The sequence below is a fragment of the Zonotrichia albicollis genome, chromosome 2 (genome assembly GCF_047830755.1).
Source record: "Zonotrichia albicollis isolate bZonAlb1 chromosome 2, bZonAlb1.hap1, whole genome shotgun sequence".
Classification (NCBI taxonomy): Eukaryota; Metazoa; Chordata; class Aves; order Passeriformes; family Passerellidae; genus Zonotrichia; species Zonotrichia albicollis.
Genome location: NC_133820.1, coordinates 114,962,152 through 114,968,879, shown reverse-complemented (window position 1 = coordinate 114,968,879; position 6,728 = coordinate 114,962,152).

The window sequence follows — 6,728 nt, the reverse complement described above, 5'->3', positions numbered from 1 at the left end:
GAGCTGCAAGAGAGCTGGAGAGGGTTGTTGGATTCGGGCTGGGAGTGACAGGTAAGTGCCAATTGGAGCTGAGGGAGCCATCACAGTTCTCTTCATTATTGATACTATTGCTGTTACTGGGTTTTTTCTCTCCTCACTTTTTTCTAGGAAATTGTTCCTATCTCAACCCATGATCTTCACCTTTTGTACTCCCAAATCTCTTGCCTTGGGGAGGTGGAGAAGTGAGCAAGTGGCTCATAGATTAGAGTGGTTTCAGTGGGAGCAATAAATCTGGAAGTAACATTCCTACACCCAGACAACCTCACTTGGGTCCCAGTGTGAGGCACAATGAGGGCACAACCACAAAAGAGTGGTTTGGAAACAAACTTGATCTCAGCATTTGCTGTAATAGTCCAGGGCCACTGGTGACAGTGGTGCTTGGTCTGTCCATGTGGGTTGGTACCTGACCCTGGCTCTGTTCCTGTGTGTGCTCCTCGGGGTGACCTTTTACAGAGCAGGGACAGGGATCAGCATTTCTTTGTTGCTGTACTGTGGGAGGTGAGTTTATGACACAGCAACACCAAGGGCAATGAGGGCACTCTGGGATGTGTATCCAGTGCTGCTCTCCTGCCCTTTGAAGCCCATTAATAACCATACCTCGTCTCAGGGGGGAACAGGGAAGGATGATTTTCTCCATTCCCCCCCCCTTTCCTCTTTTGGGCCTGCTACAACAGCTTTTGAGCATTTTTAATTCCCTTTGGATGGTAAGAAAACCTGTTCCTGTTGGTCTCAGTGCAGTCCTCACTGTGTTCAGAGTCACCTTTGGGGGCAGAACAGAGATTTCCAAGAAGGCCATTCAGGGACCTGTCCTGAGGGGGAATAGTCATGAGTGGCATGGAACATGCCAGAAAATTGGCCAATTTTTTGAGACATTCTCTGCTCTGGTGGTTTGGGAGTTCACCCCTGAACAACTGCAGCCTCTGCTAAAGTGCCAGAATGTTTGCAAGGAGATGCTGTGTGAGTTGCAGAGATGAGCAGCTTACTGCAGTGTGCTGGGCCCTGGCTACTTTTCACTGCACACCAGTGGTCAGTGGAGAGCACCCTCAGGGGAGGAGGAGGAGGAGGAAACAGCAACAGCACCACGGCCACAGCAGCTGCAGCTGAGCCAGGGAACAGCCCATGCTGGGAGCAGCCACCCCTGCAGGGAACAAGGAATCCAAGGGAAAACCAGCTCAGTTAGTGAGGGAGGGCAGAGCAGGGCCCTCAGAACAGGGGCAGGAGGCAGGGCCAGAGAAAATCACCTGGCCCATGTCCCCAGGTGAGCTGTAAGATGTGTGAGAAGGCCCAGCCACCAGTTGGGTGAGCCCCTGGTGACCTGGCTACTCCAGTGCTGGGGTATCCTGGCCCATATGGAAGGGGATGGTAGTGAAGCCAAGCAGCTGGGATCCTTGTCCTGGGATGTGAACACTGACAAGGGCATTGGGAAGAGCACAAAAACTCTCAGGCTCTGAAGGCAACTCCTGCCAAGTGTGAGGGAAAGGCACAGTCCCAGGGATGATCAAGTAGTGCATTGAGATGTGTGGAACACCATGGAGCAAGGTACCCAGTGTCTTGGAGAGAATTAGGGGTGCTGGAAGCAATCTATAAGGGTTCAAATGATAAGCAATCCCCTGTAAATCCAGATGAAGTCCAGTGTACAAAAACTCTGGCAGAAGTTCTGACAGAGCATGCCAGTGTCATATGACAGGTCATTGGCAGTGCTGTCATGGAAAGAAGAAGAACAAAGAGTAGTTATCAAACTTCTTTATCAAACTCCAGCTATATATGAAGTATTTTTTTTGCCCCCACTCCCCAGTCCTGTGTCCTGTCCATGGAAAGACTGTCCAAGAATCTGCAGCAATTTCAAGAGGACTACCAGTGATTAAAAGAAGTGTCCCACACCCCAGCCCTAGAGCCTGGAGTCTCTGCTATTGGAAGCAGGAACCTTCTGCTTGAGAGAGAGGGTGCACACCACGAGTAACCTTTGCTTTTCCCTGCATGACTATGGAGAGCACATAAAGAAGTGGGATGGAAAACTCACTTCTGCCCTGGCAGCACAGGTACAAATGCCTTTCCCATTTCCTGTGGGCAAGTCCTCAGACACAACAGGAAGGCTGACATTACTTTCCATCCTCTTGAAGGATACCTGCTCTCATTTACAAGAAGTGAGCAGTGAGTACCATGATGAGAACTAGATGGGCCCTGTCTCCTGCCAGGTGGAGGAAAGGGGCAATCTGATCTATTGGACTGTGTGGATCCGATGGCCTGGCATGGGATATAAAAGCTTTAATTGACACTGGTGCACAAAGTACCCTGATGCCATCAAGATATGTAGGGGCAGAATCCTTCTGGATTTCTGGGGTGACAGGGGGATTCCAACAGTGACTGTGCTGGAAGCTGAGTGAGCCTGACTGCCAGCAAATGGCAGAGTCACCCCATTGTGACTGGCCCAGAGGCCCAGGACATCCTGGGCAGAGATTGTCTCAGGAGAAGTATTTTAAGGAGCCAAAAGGACATAATTGGGCTTTTGAGATAGCTGCTGTGGACACAGGAAATTAAACAGCTACAGCTCACACAGAAAAATGTACCAGTAAAAAAGGAGTTGCTGGACTGCCCCTTCTCCTCAGTGCCTATCAGTGCACCAGAAACACTGGGGCTGTGCACTCTTTGTGCCAGCTGTATGTAGGGTCTCATACTCCTAGTCTGGTGAGTCCATGTGCCATTTTGAAACCTCCAATAACCCCCAGAGAAAGGTCCAAGAACATAAAGAAAGTGCTGGGCATCACCTGTGCACACCCTGGTGCTGTTCAGTTTCCTTGTCTCTGTAACTTCCCATTCCTTCCCTCTTACAGACCCAAGATCCCAAACAGTTCACTGACTGCTCCCACACTAACAGTGTCCCAACAAAAAGCCTGGGGTGAGTTTTACCTTCCCCGCTGCAGTTGCTCAGCTCCACACGATGGCGGCAGTGTAGCTGCAAAAGAGGTAAATGTCCTGATTCCTCAGAAGCGATGAGTTCTGCACATCCCAAGCTGAAATTGTCAGTACTGGCAAAAAGCAATGTGCCAGGGCAGAAAAGTTCGTGTGGCCTTCAGATTCCTTTTGCAGCCCTTAATTCACATCACACTCTAGCAGCATTCACTCCCTCTTACCTCTGGCAAACTGCTGTTCCACGGGAAGGAGAACCTGGAGATCCAGTGTATTTCTAAGTGCTGATCATAGGCTGCCCACTGGAGGTGAAGGCCAGCAACAGCTTTCCAGCCTGGCACCTGTTGTGTTGGAGCAAGCCTCGGACATATTCGAGTTTTGAGCTTAGCCTGAAATTTCCAAAGTGGGATCCAGGAACTGAGTGACAGTACCATTCCTTAGGAAATACAGAACATAATGCCAGTGTTGCTGCTGCAGATCACAAGCTTCCAAAGGAAGGTAAAGGCCAGCAAGAACTTTGTCCTAAAATGATTTTTGTGCAAGCAACCCTTGGATGTATTCAAAATTGCAGGAGGTATCCTGAAAGAGAGCAACAGTTCTTTTACATGGAAAGGAAAGCACCTACCCCATGTGTTCTATTAGGAGAAAATAACTTACCCAGGGGAGGTAAAGAACAGCAACACTTCTCCCTTTGGATCCATTTGTCAGAGCTGGTGTCCTGAGTGTGAATCACATCACCTTTCCTTGGAAATATAAACAAGCTCAGCATGCAAATGAGAGGCTGCCTCACAGAGGTGAAGGCCAGCAGCTGCTTTCTGTTCTGGAACCTCCTGTGTGGGATCATTCCCTGGATGCATTCAGTTAAGCAGTGATATCCAAATTTGTAGGAAGGAGAGAGAAAGGGGGTGAAACAGCCTTCCTGGCCAAGGAGAGCACCTTGTCTGTGTTTTTTGTATAGATGGTAGGCTGCCCAGAAAAGGTAAACAGCACCAAAACCTTTCTTCTTGGGACATTTTTTTTTTCTATGAGAGTAATCTTGTGCCCTATTAGTTTTGAAGATTGAATTTAAATTTTGCATATGCCCTCCAAAAAGTGAATGGTATCTTTCCATGTGAAGGAAAGCATGTAGCCCCAGTGGTGGTTGAAGTCACCAGGCTGCTCAGGAGACCTAAAGCCGGTAACAGTTTGTTCTCTTGGGGCTCCTGTATAGCCTCAATTTTGGAACCCATTAAAATTTGAATGCTGTATTTCAATTCTGAATGTGGCCTCCAGAAAGTGGATGAGACTGCATTTCCTTGGGCAGAAAAGCACTAAGCTCAATACTGTTGGAGCAGATGACAGTCAGTCAAGGAGAGAGAAGAACCAGTATCAGCTTTGTGTTCTGGCATCCTTTGCTTGGGAGCAATCCCCGGATGTCTTTAATGATGGTGCTCAGATTCAAATTTTGGAGGAGGTATTCTGAAATTTACGGCAGCACCATTCAACTTTGCAAGGAAAGCACTTAGACCGATGGTGGCTGTGCAGATGAGAAGCTGCCCAGCAGAGGTAAAGAGCAGCACAAGCTTTCTGTCCTGGCACTTTCTCTTTGGGCTCGAAGCACAGACTGATTCTGTTTTGGAGGTGGTAACCAAATAGGGGATGATGTCATCTGAAGACTATGAGAGTAAATAATTTATTTTGCTGTATCTGGTTTGCTATCTTTGAAGGACAAAGAAACTCCCACCAACACTGAGACTATTGTGCATTCCTTCCCAAATAAAAGTAGTGACATCCTATTTCAGAATCCCACCTCTGGAATTTGCAGCTGAGCTCCAAAATGGAATATGTTCAAGATTTGCTCCCACACAGAAGGTTCCAGGACAGAAGGATGCTTCTGGCCTTTACTTCCATCAAGCAGACCATCATCTAGAGCACCCTAAGTGTCAATACGTGCTTTCCTTCCCCAGGAAAGGTGCCTCCTTCAGGAGCCCATGTACCCAGTTCTGCATGCTACCTGCAGAATTATGGAATACATTGCTCTCACACAAAAAGTGCCAGGACAGAAAACCCTTCCTAGCCTTTCTGTCCCACGAACAGCCTCTCACCTGCATTGCAGCACTGGGAGTGTGTGCCTTCCTTCCCAAGGAAAGGTGCTGTCATCCTCCCTCATGAGCCCAACACTGAATTTCAAAACAGAGCTCCAAAACTGAACATGTCCAAGGAGTGCTCCCATACAAAGGTTTCCAAGAAAATAAAATATTCCTGGCTGTTAACTCCCCACAGCATCTTATTATCTGCACCACCAATAATGGGGCTAGGCGCTTTCCTTCCCAAGGAAAGGTAATCTGATCTCTTGGGAGCCCACTCCAGAATCTTGAGATCACCTCCAAAATCTATGTCTGGGGATGGCTCCTGCACAAAAAGTGCCAAGAGAGAAAGTTGTTCCTGGCCAAGAACCCTACAAATCTGCACTGCCAACACTGGAGTTGGGTGCTTTCCTTCCCAAGGAGAGGCAATGCAATCCTCCTTTATGAGTCAACCTCTGAAGTTTGGATACCACCCCAAAACTGAATAGCCCTGGGGATTGCTCCCACAGACACAATGCCATGAGAGAAAGATGCTGCTGGCCTTAACCTCCCTTGGGCAACAAATCATCTCCACACCAATACTGTGGCAGCGTGCTTTCCTTCCCAAGGAAAGGCACCACCGTCATGGAATTTTCTCCCTCACTTGCAACAACAGCATCCACAAGAAAGTTTAATGCAAGAGATCAATTTGCCTTCTACAAAGCTAGAAACTCAGAGCTGCATGGTACTACATGAAAATGTGAAGAGCTCACAAAGGGAGTCATACACATTCACAAAATCTTCCTTTTTGAGGTCAACACAGATGCTCTGCCTTTTAGGGGAGAGACAGCTCCCAGTTCTGCCCTTAATGCACTGCTAGAGATGGATGGTGAGAGCTGGTTTGAACAGGTACACACCCTCTGATGGCAACTCTAAGGGCACACAAGCCTCAATACTTATTTTACTTAAAATCTATTGCTCTGAACTGGCAGGTCTGCACTACACAATTTCTGTCAGCCTGGGATGCAGCAGAAGGGAAACACCTAAAGGACAAAGTCTGCAAAAGAACCTCCCCTCACACAATTCTGTTGTTGTTGCCCATTAGTTTGAGATTTCCAAACAGTTCAATGTTAAGAACTGGTTGGAAATTTCTGTAAGAATTTGAAGTCTTGTTAGTCCACCACAAAGCTGACATAGTAGATTTTGTAACTGAGAAGACCACGACAAATTCTGGTATTCTGTATAACACAAAGCACAGAATTGCATCCAGTCCTTCATCCACTATTTTGATTTGCATGTAAAAAGGTTTGCTGTAATTCTTGTAGAGGGAGGAAAAAGGAAAAGACATAAAAGCACAGAAATTGTCAGTGTTTTTAAAGTCCTTAAAAAAGCCTGTGAAACAATTCACAGGACAGATTTTCAACAATAACAATAATAGATCCATAGGATTTTTGGGATAACATCTGGATAGATGCAAGTTAGCAAATTTTCATGGTTTTATAAACTGATTAACTTCAGAGACCAGAATTCGAGTCTGAAAATTCTATGTACCTTTTAAGATTCCTACATTTCACACAATGTGTGAAAAATGGACCAGGAGCTCTCAGTGATACTCCCCAAACTCCCATGGTCTGCTATTAATCCACTCTGGGGATTCTGTGACTTCCATTGTCTTTTATCCCTGCACCAGTCCCCTGGTTTTTAACCTTCTACTTTGTTAAGAATAATAATTTCACA